Raw genomic sequence first — 20,931 nt, 5'->3', positions numbered from 1 at the left:
CAAACTAAAATAATAAAGTACAAAATAATCTATAAGATCCTCATGGCGTTATCACTACCCTATCTAACTTTAAAAAACCCCGACTAATCTGGGTGGATGTTTAACAGCAATACTAGAAAGGCATATACACTAGAATTATAGAGTCTGTGTCCAAAGGTATTCTTCAAAAGCTTCTTTTATTTTCATTCAAACAATTCAATAGATGAGCAGAACAGCCAACGAGTTTCGTCCTAAGAGATGGACTTCTTCAGGGCTGTGAAGTGACATATATATTATATATATATATATTCACTGAAAAAACCATAGGTTATAGACCATATATAGTTAGGAATTAGCATTTACAAAACCTTGAAAATTCACTGAAAAAACCATAGGTTATACACCAAAAAATAGTTAGGGATTAGCATTTACAAAACCTTATTTTACTCGCACAAAACCATTGAAATTCCCATATATAGTTAGTTGCACTAACTATATATCGCGCACCCGCAATCCACTGCTGATGATGTCACATATTACATCATTCATGACATGGTCAGTGACATCACTGATGACATCACTGATGACAACATCCAGTGACTGTATGTTTCTGTAAAGTTAAAATATGTCTTACATATTGAAGAATGAGTGGATGTATAAGTGTCTGGATGAAGGATTTAGTAGGTGCATGACTGACTGTATGAGTGAGTGATTAAATGTGTCTCACTGAGTGCATGGGTTAGTGACTAAACTGTCTTAATTTGTGCATCATTATGTCTGTTGTTCTGTAAACTGCTGCATGTGTTGATCAGTAGCTATATGAGTAACTATATGGGTTATTGATTGGTTGCCCAAGTATTTGTATGGGAGACTGAGTGTGTGTGTGGGTGGCTGGGAGGTGTATGACTCTGTGCATAGATGTGTGAGCAGTTGATTCACTAGATGTATGGGTTCAAAAGTGCATGTGGAAACAGCTGTATGGGCGGTTGACTGTGTGCATGAGTGTATTGGTGAGTGAATGGATATCTCAGTGCTACATGTCAAAGTAAGTACATATGTAAAACACAGTACATGTGAGAGTTGACATATATAAATAACTGTGCATAAGAGCCAGTGAATGTGTGAGTGGCTGTATGGATCATTGTGAACTTGTATCAGGGATTGTATAAGAGAATAAATATGTGTTAGTATATGTTTGAATAAGTAAGGCGTGTATAACTGTATAGTTGCGGAAATGGAGGTGTGATTGATTCTTTGCATGACTGACTAGGTGTGTAAGTAACTCCATAGATGAGTGACAGTCTGTGAGTGTCTGTTTACACTGAGTGTATCTAATGTTATATTAGAGTCTGAAGAGGTTCATCGTATTATCACATGAATGATGTCATCAGTGATGTGATAAGTAATGTCAAATGAGATGTCATCAGTGATGTCATCAGTGATGTCATTTGAGATGTCCTCAGTGATGTCATCAGTGATGTCACTGACCATGTCATGAATGATGTAATATGTGACATCATCAGCAGTGGATTGCGGGTGCGCGATATATAGTTAGTGCAACTAACTATATATGGGAATTTCAATGGTTTTGTGCGAGTAAAATAAGGTTTTGTAAATGCTAATCCCTAACTATATATGGTGTATAACCTATGGTTTTTTCAGTGAATTTTCAAGGTTTGGTAAATGCTAATTCCTAACTATATATGGTCTATAACCTATGGTTTTTTCAGTGAATTTCATTGGTTTTTTAAAAGCTAATATCTGTAGCTGTAAAATGTATTCTTCTTTAAATCCAAAAATATATTTTATATGTTTATTAATAATTTAGTTTTTAAATATTTTTTTTTCTTCGCTCCCGGTTCGCGAACCGGGAAGCTTCCCGTTAGCTCATCTTGATGCCACGACCTAGTCCGCGAACCGGTAAACGTTCCGTTTGCGCAACTGCCGCGTTAGAAATCAACATCGTGACGCGTCGCGGAAGCGCGACGTATCACGTTGTCGCGTAATGCGTCTTATGACGCGCCGCGTTAGCGCTCCCGGAAGTGCTCCGGACCGCGAACCGGAAGCGATCCGGGCCGCGGCGCGCACCGCGTAACGTGAGCGGAACAGGTCATGTGACTTGTTTATAAAACTTTTCATTGGTTCATTTCACATTTGGTTTCCTAATGATGTAAGACTAGGTCATATGACCTAAAAATAACACTTTTCATTGGTTTAGAACTTTTGCTTTTCCCAAATGATGAAAACCCCTCCTTCTTTCCTCACTCTGACTTTCATCTTGGTGAGAGAAAGACCCTTTTTCATAGTTGAGCAATGGCTTCAGTAGTTGCTTCAGCTGGTGCACCCCCACCACCACCTTCACCTCCTCATGGGAAGAGAGGACCACCTCCCCAGTTCATCACCAACACAGAGGAGGAAGAGGATGAACTAGAGGAAGAGGAGACAGAAGGACCACAGTTCTTACAAGAGGTGCCCCGGGTTTCCCATCGGAAAGCCAGTTTCATTTGGCAGTTTTTTTCACTCCCTCGAGGGCAGAAGAAAGTAAATGCTAAGTATGTCACCTGCCTCATTTGTAAAGACAAGTTATCAAGAGGCACTGATAAAAAGTATAGCTTTGGGGAACTATACCATGCATCGGCACATGAGCAGGTGGCATCCATTGAACTACAGCCGGGCAGAGATGCGTGACCTGCAGGATAATCCAACAACAACTCCTGTGGCCAGGTCAACTTCACAAATATCGTTGACAGGAGCAGAGGCACGGGAAACCGTGCCAAACATTCAAGAGAACTTTGTACATATCAAATTTACCTGTTTGTATTGCGGTGCATTGCTTTCATGTGGTAACATGAGCATATCGTTAATTAACGTTGCTTATGAAAATCATAATTGCCCTAACCGCCCCAGACAGTAATTTTTTTTTTGCTCCTGTTGAGCCCTTTTCAATGCCTGTTTTTTGTTGTTTCCCCTCCATCAAAAACAAAAAAAAACATAAAACTGTTCAAAAAATACAAAAAATGTTCAGAAAAAAAAATATATATATATAAAACAACAAAAACATTAAAAAAAAGTTCTTTTCAGAACTACCTCCCCTTTCAAATAAAATTGCTAGAATGTTTAGCACTCTGGCAAGCTCTATTTCTTTTGGTTCGCTTCCCCGTTCGCTGCCCGGTTCGCGAACTGGGAGCGAACCAAAACATTTAAAAAAAAAAAAAAAGAAGAGTAAGTATAAGGGAAGTAAACAGAGAGTAATGTTAAAAGAAAGACAGCTATAGGGAGTAAACCAGAGATACTGTTTAATAGATCTATTTACCGACGAAAAGATGGAAGAGGGTATAATTGCGAAAAACAAAATAGATAAGGAAGTGAAAGAAAAAAAAGAGAGTAGAACAATAACAAAGAAGAGTTTCTTGGAGAATGTGAGTGAATGTTCAAAATAAGATTAAAACATGTGGAATAACAGAGAGAAAAAATAGAAAACAGAAAACAAAAAATAACAGAAAAAGATTAATTGAAACAGCAAAGATATGTAAATAACATAGAGCCATATCATCAACATAGGCAATAAACGTTTTGCAGCTTTTATCGGCAGAAATATGTCGCCAAAGCATTCTAATTAACTTGATACATATGGCCCCAAGTGAGGCCTGTCTTGCAACATGGTGCATCTTTTTCATCACTGCTGCATCGGTTTCATGTGGCACGGTTTTAAAACAGCATGACACATTTGCCTAGATGCATCAATTTGTAATTTTGACGCCTCATAGCAAATCTTTGGCACCGCCACTGCGTCACAAAACTGACGCACAGTGGCGCAAAAGAGGCATACACATATCATAAATCTGTCCCTAACATTTTAAATAATTAATTCAGGATGACGATAAGGTGTGGTCTCTCCAGAGGTTTGTTTAAGGTGAGGCCTACTCAGGGTTGCAGATCAATTTTACGCTTGTTGAAGAATACAGAGGAGATAATACATGTGAAGGCCTACCAATGAAGTAAGTCATGTCCACTTATTACATCATTCATGACATGGTCAGTGACATCATCAGCAGTGGATTGCGGGTAACAGTATCCCTAGTTTACTCCCTATAGCTGTCTTTCTTTTAACATAACTGTCTGTTTCCTTCCCTTATACTTGCTGTATTCTTTTTTTAAACATTTTTTTTTGATCAGTCAGAAACAGTGACAGTAATAGAGACAGAGTGAGTGAATAAGAGTGAAGAAGTATGAGAAGAGAGAGACTGAGAAAAATAGTGGAACGAGTAGAGTAATTAAGTAATAGAGAAAGGAATGAGGGAAGTAGGAAAGGCAGGAAAGTAAGGGTTAAAGAAATGAAGCAGTGGAACTAATATAAGTTAAATGTGATAAAAATATAACGAAAAGAGTACAAAACATTTACCTTATAATTGTCTTTAAGTTGGTCATTTGTTATTTTTATACTTTCAATCTGTGAAAGAGAGAACAAACATTTGAAAAATATTAAAACATGTTTTTAAAAATTAGAAAATACAAGGGAAAAGATTGAATGACAAACAGTTTTTCAACAACTTTAACACTTACAGAAGCCTCTGCTTCTCCATGCCCCTACACAGTCCTAAAAATATACATTTTAAACTAACAGTATCTTGATGCAGATGAAGTGAGTCCTATCTTGCAACATGGTGCATCTTTTGCATCACTGCTGCATCGGTTTCATGTGGCACGTTTTTTTTACAGCATGACACATCTGCCTAGATGCATCAATTTGTAATTTTGTCGCCTTATAGCAAATCTTTTCCACCGCCACTGCGTCACAAAAGTGACGCACAGTGGCGCAAAAGAGGCATACACCTATCATAAATCTTTCCCTAACATGTTAAATGATTTATTCAGGATGACGCTAAGGTGTGGCCTCTCCAAAGGTTTGATTAAGGTGAGGCCTACTCAGGGTTGCATATCAAATTTACACTTGTTGAAGAATACAAAGGAGAAAATACATGTGAAGGCCTACCAATGAAGTAAATCATATCCACTGCACTCTTGAACAAATGTCAGACCTCCTCTGTCTCCTGGAACAGGCCTAAACCTCATCTACAAATTGTGATGTGTAATGTTTGGAAACACAGGTAATATAATTGAAAAATGTGCAATTTTTTTTTCTAATTCCACAATCATATCACCTGTGTTTCCTTTGCTTAAGTATCTCATTGTGAGAATGTAGTCTATCATATGAAAGACTACGTAGAATGTGAGCACTGTATGCAACAACTTTGACACTTACAGAAGCCTCTCCTTCTCCATGCCTCCTACACAGTTCTAAATGTACATCATAAATGCAAACTGTATAGAATTAATTATACATGTTAAATGGTTTATTTTTGCTGTTCTCAGAATGTATCAAATTTCACTAAAAACAGTGACTTGAAGGTATTCATCATATAACAGCGGGGAAAAAAAACACAATCAAAATGATTGTGTTTAAAAAACCCATACAACATAACAAATCAGAATTCGGAACTCCTTAAAGTTAACTTACTTTCCATGACGTCGAAGGATGTCCTATGAACAGCTTACACTCTGTTGTGCTGTTATTACTTTCAGCCCGCCACTTTCTGAAAGAAAACCTCCATCGTTTTGAGAAATATGTTACATACAATAAATGACTTCTCGCTCTCTACCACACGTTTCCACAAGGTCAAATCATGGTAGAGCCATTTATAACTCTTGGATTTCTTGTAAGCCAATCCCGTCATTTGGCATTTCCGCAACTTTTAGAATTAAAATGTTGAAGATCATTTTCACAATCCTGGACTAGTAATATCTTCCCCTTCTTCTTCACTCATGTTCTACATTTCGTATGACACTGATACTGCTTACTATGAAGCAGACTTACTTGCATCAGGTTTATATAGTTGGATTTTTAAAATGACATTATAATCCAAAGTTTAGACCAATAATCTAGACAGCATTGCAGACTTACATTCCCTCTACTACATGAACCTCTTGAAATTCCTCAGAGCACATCCCGAGATTCTTTCCCTAAAATTTTGGTTTTAAAAACACCAGGTAAGAATTTTTAAGGTCATACGGCAATTTTTGTTTTGAAAGTTACAACAGAATCGTTGCAGAATGACCAGCCGTTTGTAGACTTCAAATAAGCAGTGTAATGTCCTGATGTTGTTGAAGGACCGTCATGATAGATTATTGCTACAGTTACAAAAGTCCTTCCTGATGTTGACAACTGCGAAGCAACAACATTTTTAATTAAAGTTGTCAATTTTGTTCCATCTGGCCTACATCGTTGGAACATTAAAATGACATACTGGCCATATCTTCGTATAAATAATGTTGACATCATTTCAGATTTACATTGGCTACACTCCATGTTGTGATCAGCTGCTTTTACTAGCTTATTAAAGGACACTGATTTACTGTCTGGCGAAGTTAAATATATAAATCTTTCTGAGTCTACACTAGATGTACTTGATACCCTACAGTTCTCGCAGTCATGCTGCCATTGATAAGAAAGCCCAAACAGGTGATCTACATCTACACCCTCATCTTGCAATACATCAAGCATATACATTAAAAACTCCTGACAATCCTGCTGATTATATTCAGAGAAGTCTGTTTGACCTGAACATTCGTCTAACAGATAACGAACTTCAGACACACTTTCTACTTTTGTTCGATCAGTGCTACATTTCTCTAACACAGAATTCAACAAACAGCATAAACTTTGTTCCGAATTGATCACAATCTGTTCTTTTAAAGTCTCTAGTGAAAAGAGAACATTAACCACTACATTTGCATAGCAGTTGACACCAGAACTGTTTTCAAATTGAAAACCGACAACATCTTCAACAGAATCCGTTTTCTTTCTGCTTACAATTTTCGGTTCATCGACTTTTGGGCTTTTTCCTACAACCTCCCTACTATTACTAATATTTCTTCGTTTCCGGCCTACCACACGTTTCTCAAACAAAGGATATTGAGGCAAATGTGGCGCATACTCTCTTCTTAACCTATTGTATTCCTTAACACAATCTAGATCCGCACAAATGTTTGTGACATCACAATCAATCAAGTACAATCCTGATAAAGTTCTAACTCGTGACAATGCCACATATGCCATACCCTCCTTGAACACAGAACTGCCAATATTCACCAATGCACTGTCTACACTTAAACCTTGCGATTTATGGATTGTCACTGCATATGCCAAGCAAACAGGAAACTGCTTACGGCGAACATATAAGTCTTTAACAAGCAGAAACCTAGCAGAACAACGAGCAATTATCTGTACTTCCTCAATGCCATCAAATGTAATTTTTAAAAATTCAATTCCATCTCTACTTCTGTATTTCTCAAAATCAACAACATTACCCATTGATCCATTTACTAGACCTCTTTCAACATGTAAATTCCTTCTCAAAATGATTCGGCAATTTAAACACACATTCAAAGTCTTTTCAAAACCCGCTGTTTTAGATATTGTCTTCTCTAATGCATCCAATTTTGATTTCAAATTCTCAGACAAAATAATTGTGGATCCCATATGCTCTATTCTGTCAATAGCTTCAAGTTTCACAATCTCTTGCTTTTCTAAATTCAACATTTTGTTGTTGAAGATGGCACATTCTGCAAGAGTTGGCATCAAACATATTCCGGATTTCTTCTCAGTAATTTTCTGAAAAATATTCTCAGGCACAACGTCTTGTTCTGGATATAAATTTGACAGTAATCGTGCATTTAAAGCTTCTTTCCCATGCTCGGTCACTTTTCCAATTCTAATATCTTGTAGAATATTCTTGTAATCTTCATCCTTTGCCTGACGCATATTTTCATGCGTTTCAGCATAATTGAAGTTTAACCATATATTGACGTTGCCAATGCTCCCTAGGCACTTCCTGGTATCTTCATGCGTGAGTATTTTGAACACAGGTTGTCCTTTTACTGGTGTCAGCTGCAGAAGATCTCCGAAAACAATGATGTGTTCGCCACCAAATAACACATCATAATCAGTTTTAAGAACTTCTTGCATTCTCAAATGCACAAAGGCAAGCATGACATTGGAAACCATGCGTACTTCGTCAATGATAAGAAGTTTCATTTTCCTCAAGACTCTTGAAACTTCACAACAAGCATCCCCAGATAACTTGTGGTATTGTAATTTGTTGTCATGCTCCACTGGCAGCATCAGTAGACGATGCAAAGTAATACCTTTAATGTTGTGTGCTGCCAGTCCAGTAGGAGCGGTAACAACACAAGACAGTGATGACTCAGTCCTTTCCTGCAATTAACAAGAAATTGCTTTAATAAGGAAACTTTTTCCAGTTCCCGCTTCTCCACTCACGTACAGTCGGACAGGCTTCAACGACGTACATGAGCACTCTTTCTTCTCATGACTTAATCCATGATCAATTTGCTTGGTAACTTCATCATATATTTTCCTCTGCTCAACGTTGAGTTGTTTTTCCAAGTCTTCTAAGTTAACCGCATCCTCCTGAGCATGTGCCATGGCTCTTTCCACTTCATTCATAGCAGTGGCAGCTTCATTTTCGATAATAGGTCCTCCTAGTGGATCCTGACTCAATGAAACAGAACTCTGACTGTCCTGAGAACTGTCTCTGGCAATCTCGGCTGCAATCGTTGCTTCCTGCTCAATTTCCAAAGTCAACATTTCTTGATATTTGGGAAAAGCAGGACATTCTATGGTCTCCTTTGCGGCAGTGAAAGAGTCTTCGTAACAGAGGAAATCTCCAAGCAGTTCCTCTTCTGCACGCCAAGGCTTGAACAGTTGCAAAAGTGCTAAATAGAAAAACTCCTTTTTTTCTGGAGATTCGCCACTCAATTTTCAATGGTTTACTAAATGGCATTTTCTTTGCTTAACCAGACATCCCTCACTTCCAATTACAGCATACACTCCTTTCTCAATATCTTCTTTGATGTTCCTCTTGAATATGTAATTTTGTAGAACATCATATAGACAAACATTCTCAAGGTGACTGCTTCGATTTGGATAATATGTATCCAACATGTTGGTCTTCAAAATGTCGGTACTGTTTGGCTCCTTTTCCGCCAAATACTCAATTTCCCGGGCAGGTTTTAGAACTCGATTTCGCGTTGCAGCAAGACCAAGACTCGCCCAAACGATACTCCTGGATTTGGCATAGAGACTTGCTGAAGACAACCGGTCAGAACATTCGTAAGCTCCGATTTCTCGATGCGACAACATCTTCAAACTGAAACTGTATAACTTCTTGCTGAGGCTTTTTTCATGGGAAATATCCTCCCACATATCCTTCAATTCTGTCTTTTCTTTTTTGGTGATGTAAGATGTCACATACCGAGCCACAGCCATACAGTTGTCAGCCACAAACTGTATATCCATGTTAGCATTCCACATGGACAAAATCACTGGGTTGTAGTCATTGATGTACTTGGACTCTTCGTTCCTTTTCAAATTGTATGTATTTTTGGGTGATTTCCTCGTCACATTATGTCGCAGAGAAGACATCAAACTGTTCACTCTTCCTTTAGAAATCACCGGTCGTGGAAAGTTGAAACGACATTTGGTGTAGAACTTGTCCTTGTTTCTGAATTTACGACGACAGTACTTTCCACAACGATGGCTTTGGAAACGTAGAACTTGTTCTCTTAGGCTTTTCTTCTCCGTTGCGTTTGGAACAGCACACGTAGAATACTGTTCTATGAAATTCATCACTAAGTCATCCGGATCTGTTCCAAATTTAGGTGCATCCTTGATCCACAGCAACATATGTATATGAGGAGCACCTCTTGCTTGGTACTCCTTTCTCCAGAAGAAATCCAACACCTCTCCAAGAGGTGGATTCTTCTTATTTGTGATGAAAGACATCATAGCTTCAAATCTATGATTGAAGTACCTGCATTCATTCACTGGATCCAAAGAACACAGTTCTCCAGGTGTCTTGAATTCAAGGTTTTCAATATTTCCATTTGCCTCTCGTAGAAATTCAAGTAAGTCTTCCCAGCCATACTCGGCACAGCTCAGAGTGAGGAACCATGTTGGAGTTCCTAAGTTCCTCAGCATACATTTTAAATCACCATGACGACGGTACCAGTACTGATTAGTACCACGCTGACACGCCATGAGATTAATTAGGTGAGAATCCAAAATACTGTCTTGGACATTGACTTTATGCATAAAGTCACTTGCCGAGATGTTTCGCATCTGTATACCACTTTTTAAGATGTGGTTCACTGCATATGACAGTCCAGACAGATTGCTTTCAAACAGGAGATGAAACAAATCGGGAATGCATTGACGAAACCTAGGATCTTCTGCATACAATCGTAAAGTCCGGTATTCAGACGCAGGAATTTGATGAGGTCGCTCATCATATCTTCCTCCTTGACCTGTTGGAAATAGCTGTGGGAAACACCGAGCTTCCAAACTTTCCTCCCAAACACTAATGGGACTCCCTTTGGCTTGTTTCATTTGAAACAACTCAATAGCATTCCCCATGACTTCCTTGGAATGCAAAGGATGAACACTAATGTTCATATATTTCTTCACTTTTAGAGGCCTCTACTTTCTCAATTTGGCCAGCACACAAATCGCTATCCTCTTCATCACTTACTTCCTCTTCTGCAACATATACATTCTTATAGTACTTATTATTTTTCTTCAAATACAATGTTGCCTTTTTGACTTTCCTAACATCCACTAAATCTTGCCATATTTTCTTATTCTTTGTCGGAACCCCATTAACCAAGATAACCAGAGGTTCCTCTTCCACTTTTTCTACTCCAATTGTGTTAATGTTTTTGTTCAAATCTAGAGGCAAATAAACAACTCTTCCCTTTAATCCTCTCTGTAAATCTGATGGAGGCAACTTCCCTGTCTTTGGCTCCATTCTTACAATAGCCTGAAAGGGATGGATACTTTGAATCAAAATAGATTCATAAGTATTTAAATCCTTCAATTCAGAAGGAATCTCAACCAATTCCAGATTATTATGAACCGCCCTAGCAGGCATCTGGTTTTGGTTTAATTTGTTACAACAATAAGTACACACACGTTGATCCGATCCCAAATCAAAATAATTTTCTACCATCAAGTATGTGGCAAAATCCTTCCATTCACTATTATTTTCCCTTTCACTTTTTGCATATAAATCCACTAACTTAATCTGATTCTTGTAATAAGTGCGTCGACAACACACACAAGTGAAATTAGGCCTCTCACTTGATTTCATCTGAAACGTGGCAATTTCCTTCTGAAATTTATCTGTACTGGAAACCTGTACATTATCTTCAACATTACCCTCTACTTCTGGGTCAATTTGAACATTCTCATCTTTACTTCCAAAGTAACAAAACTCAATTTCTTCACAAATATTGTTGACCTCTATTTCAGAACCATGCAAAAGAGCAGCACATAATTGTTTAAGCATAATTGCTGGACTCTTAACATGATACAACATTCTCACTAATTTCCTCACTTTATTATGATGCACTGCTAGCATCCTGAAATGATGAAAAACACTCTGGCATACTCTCCTGGAAAGACAAGCCAGTGAATGACCACGCAAACCTGTCATTTGTCTCACTCTGCAAGGATCTAATTCTTGCAACAACTTCATTTTCTGCTTCAAACTTTTCTTATTAAATGTCCGTACAAAATCACAAAGCAAATTGATGGAATCCTGTTGCACACTGCAAATAGAACTACACTTCCAAATGTACACAGGACCTTTAGGACGTCTTTCTAAAACCTCATTACCTAACACCTCTTCTATCTCTGTTGTCACAAGTTTTTCTTTTTCAACTGGACAACCATCCTTCACTTCATAAGCTCGACCACTGGTGTCAACTGCAAACACCAAATCATTATCCTGAAAATAACTCTCCTCATTAAAAAATGCCTCACAACTTGAACTATGCATCCATTCTCCGGAAAAAACTTCACAAAAGTTACTACGATTAACTACTCTCTTCCGTCTACTATTTGATTTGAAATCAGAAATTACCTTGTTTAGTGTCCTAATTCTATTGATTACCAAAATAAACAACTTTCGCTTAATTTCGAAAGCATGATCAATAATTTTCTCTACATTTTTCTTTTTCTTATAAAATGCCACTTTCTGTTGGCCTTTCTTAATGTTTTTTAATAAATTAACTATTATCCTGTTGCGGAACATTCGTTTTCGAATGTCCCTAAACTGTTGTTTTCTTCTACTATCATGCACAGAGTTATCTCTTGCTCTAGCAGTAACATTTTTGATTGGTCTTTCCTTTCCATTTAAATTGCTTCTCTTTTTCTGGACTGAAACATTTTTTGTTGAAATACTTTTTTTACTACAAATATTTCTTATGAATGGTTTTGTGCTCTTACCCGGAGCTTTCTTGGTGATTTCACAAGTTTTTTTGGGAGAGGACTGCTGCAATAATAGATGATCCTGCTGTCTTTGACGTTTTCTAGCCTTTCTAATTCGATTCTTAGTTGGCATTTTTCAAATTTTGAAATGATCTGCAGTTGAATCTGTGGAAAAATATAATAAAAAATGTTATTAACCACTATTACCAAACAGTAAATGAATAACAGTCATCAAAAACTTAACACCCTACTTATTATTTAACATAGCAAATCTTTTGCACCACCACTGCGTCACAAAAGTGACGCACAGTGGTACAAAACAGGCATACACCTATCATAAATCTCTCCCTAACATTTTAAATGATTGATTCAGGATGACGATAAGGTGTGGCCTATCTAGAGGTTTGTTTGGGCCCAGATCTTTGGACTGGGGTGAATGTGTGACATTGATCCACATTCGGTCCATCACCTGTTTTGTTTGTTTGAGGTGAGGCCAACACACGGTTGCAGATGAGATTTTCGCTTGTTGAAGAAAACAAAGGAGATAATACATTGAAGGCCTACCAATGAAGTAAGTCATGTCCACTTCACTCTTGAACAAAGGGCAGACCTCTTTTGAATCTGTGGTCAGACCTAAACTTCATCTGCACAATGTCATTCATAAACTTAGGAAACACTAGTGATGTAATTGAAAAATGTGGAGTTTCTTTTCCTCATTTCAGAATTACATCACCTGTGTTTCCTCATTGACTTAAAATGTCCTTAATACATGTGAAAGCGTTTTTTTGATTGCCCTTGCACCATTTTTGGGTCATTTTTAACATGGCTATGTAACTCCCATAATCAAAATCTAAATTTGCCAAGCACAGGTGGGAGCATATTTACAAGAAACTTGCCCCATGCAGAAAGCTCTTCAATTTAAATGGGAAAAATAACATCATAGACACTCAAATGCCTTTTAAATATGCTCCAAACAACCTATGAAGCTCTAGCAGTACATATCCAGAAATGTAATTGATTTCAAAAAAAGTTTTTGAACACAACATATAAATCAATTGTATACCTACATTCAAGATGAAATGACTGAAAATGTCCTTGAGACACATAAAAGCGTTTTTTTTGATTGCCCTTGCACCATCTTTGGGTCATTTTTAACATGGCTATGTAACTCCCATAATCAAAAACAAAATTTGCCAAGCACAGGTGGGAGCGTATTTACAAGAAAGTTGCCCCATGGAGAAAGCTCTTCAATTAAAATGGAAAAAATAACATCATAGACACTCAAATGCCTTATAAATATGGCCCAAGCAACCTATGAAGCTCTAGCAGTACATATCCAGAAATGTAATTGATTTCAAAAAATCGTTTTTAGACACAACATATAAATCAATTGTATACCTACATTCAGTTGGAAATGACTGAAAATGTCCTTAAGACACATGAAAGCGTTTTTTTGAATGCCCTTGCACCATTTTTGGGACATTTTTAACATGGCTAAGTAACTCCCATAATCAAAATCTAAATTTGCCAAGCACAGGTGGGAGCGTATTTACAAGAAACTTGCCCCATGAAGAATGCTTTCCATTTAAAAAGGGAAAAATAACATCATAGACACTCAAATGCCTTATAAATATGGCCCAAACAACCTATGAAGCTCTAGCAGAACATAACCAGAAATGTAATTGATTTCAAAAAACGTTTATGAACACAACATATAAATCAATTGTATACCTACATTCAGTTGGAAATGACTGAAAATGTCCTTAAGACACATGAAAGCGTTTTTTTGAATGCCCTTGCACCATTTTTGGGACATTTTTAACATGGCTATGTAACTCCCATAATCAAAATCTAAATTTACCAAGCACAGGTGGCAGCGTATTTACAAGAAACTAGCCCCATGAAGAAAGCTCTTCAATTAAAATGGGAACAATAACATCAGAGACACTCAAATGCCTTATAAATATGGCCCAAACAACCTATGAAGCTCTAGCAGAACATATCCAGTAATGTAATTGTTTTCAAAAATCGTTTTTAAACACAACATATCTGTTTCAGCTTACATGAGAGACCATGGAATGGGCTCCATGTACAACAATAACTTGTGTTACTGCATGCCAGATTTCTACACAGAATATACAATTACAATTTCTCAAAGAAACAAAATCTATTTGTATATCACTTGAGACAAAGCCACATTTTAAAAACACAGCTTTCTTCATCTTTTTCTCCTTAAATTATACTATTCTCTATCTAAATTAAATAAATCTTTTCTCACCTTAGCAAATACTTTTTGAGTTTCAAAACAGTCTCAAAAATACCCCAAATTGTCTTCAGCAGAACAAAGAGGATGCACTCCAGAGGCTGCAGCTATAGAAAGCACAGAAATGCTGATATTCATTACACATATCTCTCATATTAGCCAATGATAACTCTTCCCTCACTTTTTTCAAATCAAAACCCTTCCCCCCTCTGCCCTCTCTGCCTTTTTTGCTTAGCAACCACCTCCTGAAAGACCTCTCATGTTTGCAAGTTCACACAACAATGTTTCAATTGAACTCTGAACTCTCAGTGCACCTGCGTATCCAGTGCAATCTTTCATTAAATGCTTTTTCCTTGACCATTCAAATTACATCTTTCAAAGAACACATCCATGCACCCTAACTTTCTGTTTTCAGAAATGGAAATGCACCAATCACTGCTAATGAATCATTAGCACTGGAAATCCACAGTTTTTTTTCTTTACAAACTCCTACTCTTTCAACTGCCCTTTCATTACCACACTTCATCTGACTGCAGCACAACCTTCTCCCACCATGTTTAATGTCTGGATTGTTGGACATAGTTACATCCACTGGGCTCAAAGGTATGCTGAGAACAGAAATTTACCTAACCTCAATTTAAGAGATGTGGAAATTAAGTGGTTGGGCCAAAGAGGATTACAATGTCACCAATTGATACCATTAGTGAAAACCTTTATGCATTTGCCAAAACCTGACCTGTTAATTGTGCACTGTGGAGGTAATGATTTGGGCACTTTGACTGGGGTAGGTCTGGAAATGCTTTTAAAGGACACCTTTGAGCAATTAATGGCACTTTTTCCTCAAACTGCCTTGGTATATTCAAATATATGCCAAAGACAGAAATGGAGGTGGTCCAACCAATTTTGTCCACAAATTGAGAAGTCGAGGAAGCATGTAAACAAATCTGTTTCAGCTTACATGAGAGACCATGGAATGGGCTCCATGTACAACAATAACTTGCGTTACTACATGCAAGATATCTACAGAGGAGATGGAGTTCACTTCTCAGATGAGGGCAACAGAATTTTCATTTTGAATTTAAGACTGTGCATTGGTACCTACTTATAAGTACCTAAATGTACCATAAACCCAAAAGCTCTTCTCAGAGCTACCCTACATCTGATCACTCACATTTATTATTTTTCTCTAACTTTTTTCTCTAATTTTCAACAAACTACGCTCCCCGGAGCGCTACCCGGTACGCGAACTGGAAGCTAACCGCGCAAAATTTAAAAAAAAATGTTTTTTCCCCGCACATATGGTCCTCCTCAGCCACCCTCAGAAAACCTAGGGGGTCAAGATACATCTACCGTGTCCCCTTCTACCCATTCTGAACATTATTTGCCCTCCATCTTGTATCTTGATTCGACCGAAACACAAAATGGTGGACTCCCGTAAAGCTGCTGGTTCGCGGACCGGGACGCATACCGGGAAGCGGTCCAATAAAAAAGGTGGGAAAGTAATTCACAGAAAAACGACTGGAAACACTCTCACCAAATATACATTAGCTCATACTACATAACAATCCCATTCATTTTCACAAATTTGATTGAAATTCCATTTAGCCATTAAGCCTGTAGACCTCTCTAAATACCGTGAGGTAAATTACTTCACAAAACACATCTAATGTGTTGGAATTGACAACCAATGAAAATGTTACTTTCATTTTCTACTTTTATTACCTGACATTTGATTGGTTATATACCTGAATATATATAAAGGAAGAGAAGGAAACACAGCCATTTTGACTGCTACTTCTTGTTGTACATTACAATTGAATTATCACTAAACTCTTCAACTTGATTGTAAAGGTAAGTTGATATTTTTAAAACTGAAGTATATTGTGCACTATAAGTTAATATGGTAAACTTTTTCTGATAGTTATATACTATCCCTCTGTAGTAGTTATAGATTTAGATAGACTTCTCTGTTATAGTTATGGATGGAGTTAGGCTTCTCTTGGTTAAATCACAGACACTTTTTTATATTCCTACTTCCACTCTGATACTATACAGTGCCAAAAGATAAATTCACTGATAAAAGCTGCCTATCTAAAATTAATCCCAACAGTGCCCTATCTCTACTAATATATATTTTTTTTATCCAAATTTCAGGCAAAATGGAAGGCGAACAAAAAATTGAATTTAAAATTGTCCTGCAAGAGAGCAGCCAAGAAAACATTAATCAAAATGAAAATGAATTTATGGATGAAAGTAGAGACCAGAAACTACTGCAATGTGTGGAAGCAGTAGATAACCTCCTTAAAAATGAGGACATTTTATACCCTCAAAGACTTCAAAGTATATTCAATGAGAATTATGAAATTTCTGACACTGAAATGTTAGAAAGTTTAATAAATTATGAAACACAAACACAATAAAAAAAATGCTTAAAAAATAAAGAAAATAAAAAATAATCAACAAAAACAACAAACAATTAACATACAGTATTTGAAAAGTCTATCATTCTTTTTTCCTTATAGTACGCTGCCCAGAACGCTTTCCCGTTCGCGGACTGGGCGCTCCCCACGCAAAAAAAAAATGTTTTTTTTTTTGCCCTGCTGGGCCTTTTTAAAACCTCCACATAAAACCTAGGGGGTCAACGAGGATCTACTATGCCCCCTTATGGTAATTTCCCCCTTTGTTTTGGCCTCCTCTTGTCTCTGGATCCTACCGAGAGACAAGATGGCGGCCGCTCCGGACTGTTTAGAATGTTGACAGACACCGGAGAGCCAATCAGCTTCGCATCGCAAAGCTCCGTTACGCGAAAAGTACGCGAACCGGAGCGCTACCCGGAGCGCTGTTACAGATATATATCTTATTTTGAACGTTAATTTCTCAAAATCCACTAAAGCACATATATTGAGACCTAGCAAAGGCACATCGGGCTAACAGTCCCTACAATTTTGCCAAGTTTCGTGCAAATCCATTCAGCCGTTCGGGCTAAAAGTGAGGCCAACCGCCCTATGGAAAAATGAATGGGAAAAACGCGTTTTGGGACCCCCCTTTTTTCTCGGCCCCCCCTTGACGAAACCCCCCCAAATATTCAGGGGCTGCTCAGAAACAAAATGTGCCATTTTCCAGAAAATTTCAGCCGATTCCGTCCACAAACGCCAAAGTTATTAGACATAGAATTTTCAAAAATCCCATAGGGAAAAAATCCTAACTATATATACCTACTGGCGACCGCCAGTAGGTAATATATATATATATATATATATATATACACACAAGGATCAATACAATTAAAATATATATATATATATATATATATATATTACCTACTGGCGGTCGCCAGTAGGTAGTTATAGTTAGGATTTTTTTCAATGCAAAATCTCAAAATTTTATTGTAAATAACTTTGGCACCGGTTGGCGAATCTGCCTGAACATTTCCTCAAATTTGCCTTGCGGAGCTCCGCTCCTTCCCTGAAAGTTTGGGGGGGATTCGTGAAGCGGGGCCGAGATAAAAGGGGAGTCCCAAAACGTGTTTTCCCCATGTTAATTTCCATACGGCGGTCGACCTCACTTTTAGCCCGAAGGGCTGAATGGATTTCCACCAAACTTGGCAAAATTGTAGGGATTGGTAGCCCGATGTGCCACCGGGGAGCGCACCGGGCGCGCTTCGCGACTTGCATGCGGAAAGCTGATTGGCTCTCGGGTGTCTGTAAACATTCCAAACAGTCCGGAGCGGCCGCCATCTTGTGTCTCGGTAGGATCGAGACACAAGAGGTGGCAAAAACAAAGGGGAAATTGACCATAAGGGGGCAGAGTAGACCCCCCCTGATCCCCTAGGTTTGATGTGGGGGCCATAAAAGGGCCCCACGGGGCAAAAACATTTTTTTTTTCGCGGGGGGAGCGCCCGGTACGCGCACCGGGGAGCGCACCGGGGAGCGTACTAGGGGAAAACCCAGTGAAATAGTAAAATAATAATTTAAAGTGCTTAGAGGTAGGGTAGCTTTGCAAGGAGTTGTTGTGTTGTGTGGGTGATATAAGTACCAGCATGTAGGTACCAATGCAGAGTCTTAAATTCAATGTAGACTGTGTTCTCTGTAGATAATTTGCATGTAGTTACAGAAGTTATTGTGGTATATGGAATCTATACTATAGTCTGTCAGGAAAGCAGAAACAACATGGAGGCAGGAGATGATAAAGAGATGTTAAATACCGATTCGATTTGAGAAATCTTTATTTCGATCACAAGATCATAAAAGATGTGCATTACATTCTATACAAAATTTAAAAACGTATTAAACAACATAGTGATCAGAATAAAAAGGATAAAAGTAGAAATGTGCCACAAATGTAAAACTATCTCAAGTCTTCAAGTCTTTTACACAAGCATTTTTACACATAGACTTTGGGCGTACCACATAGAGGTTAAAAATTTGGATAGAGCAAAAACTACAGTAGGAGATAAATCTGTCTTTAAGACTCTGTAAGCGGGTAAAAAAGTTCTGAATCCCAGATTCCTGAGCAAGGGGACTAGCCAGGATTTCCTGCTCCTCTCATAGCCCCTGCAAAAGAAGACAACATGTCGTTCTCCTTTCGGTGTTCACATGCCGGGCAAGTTTCTGAGGAGGAGCGACAAGACCAGGATGCTGTAAATGATGCTAGGGGAAGAGTTCCATATCTCCATTGGAGAAATAATTTCCTAGTTAATGGTGGGGAAATGGCATCTAAGACACTTTCGAGTTGATAGGAGTCTTTTGTTTTTATGAACTGGTTGGAAAATGATCTGTCCCGGGTACCTTCTGTAGCTCTGTAGAGCATGTGTTCGTAATAAGCTCTCGCAAGTACCTTTTTCGGGATCTTTGGACAGATGTTTAGTGGGTCCAGCCATAGTTCAGGGAGTCCGATTGCCTCCAGCGTTCCCTTGATGTAAGTCAGCCACGGAATTCTTTTGGCATTGGGTAACTCTAAAAATTCCTGTAACTCAGCTCTGTAGTTTGAAAGGTCTGGGCTACTCCATAGACGCCGCCAGTATGTCAAAGGCTTAAGACCCAGCTCCTCCGTTATTGGTCGAATGTCCAAATCCAGTCTGAGAGGGAGTAGTGGAGTACTCTGTGGAAGAGCAACAATCTGTCTCAGGAATTTATTCTCAGTTGTTAATAATTTGGATGATGGAATGTGACCCCACAACTCGCCCCCATATGTGACACCCCCCCGGGCTTGGGCTTTGTAAATATGAATAATGGGGCTAAGTGGCCGGTAGGGGGATTTGTTCACCAGTCTCGTAGTGCCACCCGCCAACTGTGCCAGTTTGATGTTCACTTTCGACTGGTGAGCCGACCACGTTAAATTTTCGTTGAGAGTGATCCCCAAATATTCAATTGTATGCACCCGTTCCAATTGGACTGTTCCCAGCCTAGGTGGTGCGCGGTTATGGGGCTTTGGATTCAGAATCATGTATTTAGTCTTCTGTGGGTTAATTTCAAGTCCCCTGTCTAAACAGAACTGTAAGAACCCGACCAGAACACGTTGAATGCCCATAGGGGATTTAGACAGCAGCAGGGTGTCATCTGCAAACATAATTGCAGGCACCCTGCTGCCGGTCAGTTTTGGGGCGTCTGTGTTGGGAATCCTGGTCAGGTGGGCAACTACCCCGTTCACAAAGAGGCAGAACAGGGTCGGTGCGAGCACACAACCCTGTCTTACCCCTCTGCAAACGGGGAACCTTTCGGTTAAGTTGCCACCTCTGCCACACCTAACGCGGGCATAGTTGTTGTGATGCAGTCTCATCAGGATTGCCAAGATATCTCCAGGGACAATTAACTCCTCCATGACTTTCCATAGTTTCGCTCTAGGTACCAAATCAAAGGCGGCACGTAAGTCTACAAAGACAGTATACAAAGTACTACCCTCGATTACAGCTGTCCTCCTATATAAGAGTTCAGCCTGAAAATTTGATCTATTGTGGAGACCCCCTGTCTAAATCCCGCCTGATAGGGGGTCAGGATACCCGTCTCATCTACCCAATCCTGTAACCGGTCCAAAATCAGTCTCCCAAAGAGCTTTTGGGATATATCAATAAGACTGATTGGACGATAGTTGGCTGGGAGCAGAGGGGACCCCTTTTTGTAAATTGGAACCACCTCTGCACCCAACCAAGTATCCGGGACCTCCATACCCCCAGAATAGCGTTAAATATCAGTGTAAGGTATGGGGCCCATATCCCTGGTTCCTGCTTAAACAGGTCCCCAGGTACCCCATCAAGACCGGGCGCTTTCCCTGCGGACAGCCCAGCTATAGCCGCCCTCACCTCTTTTTCAGTGAAAGGGTCACCAGTTGGACCTGGGACTATCAT

At 38.8% G+C, this 20,931-nt stretch overlaps 1 protein-coding gene across 1 annotated transcript in view; it reads left to right on the top strand.

Annotated features, from left to right (window-relative positions):
* Window positions 1-20,931, top strand: part of PACS1 (phosphofurin acidic cluster sorting protein 1) — a 1,518,728-nt gene that overhangs the window by 546,194 nt on the left and 951,603 nt on the right. The window lies entirely within an intron of this gene.

The sequence above is a fragment of the Lissotriton vulgaris genome, chromosome 9 (genome assembly GCF_964263255.1).
Source record: "Lissotriton vulgaris chromosome 9, aLisVul1.2, whole genome shotgun sequence".
NCBI classification, from domain to species: Eukaryota; Metazoa; Chordata; class Amphibia; order Caudata; family Salamandridae; genus Lissotriton; species Lissotriton vulgaris.
This window is presented reverse-complemented; position numbering and strand designations above follow the sequence as displayed.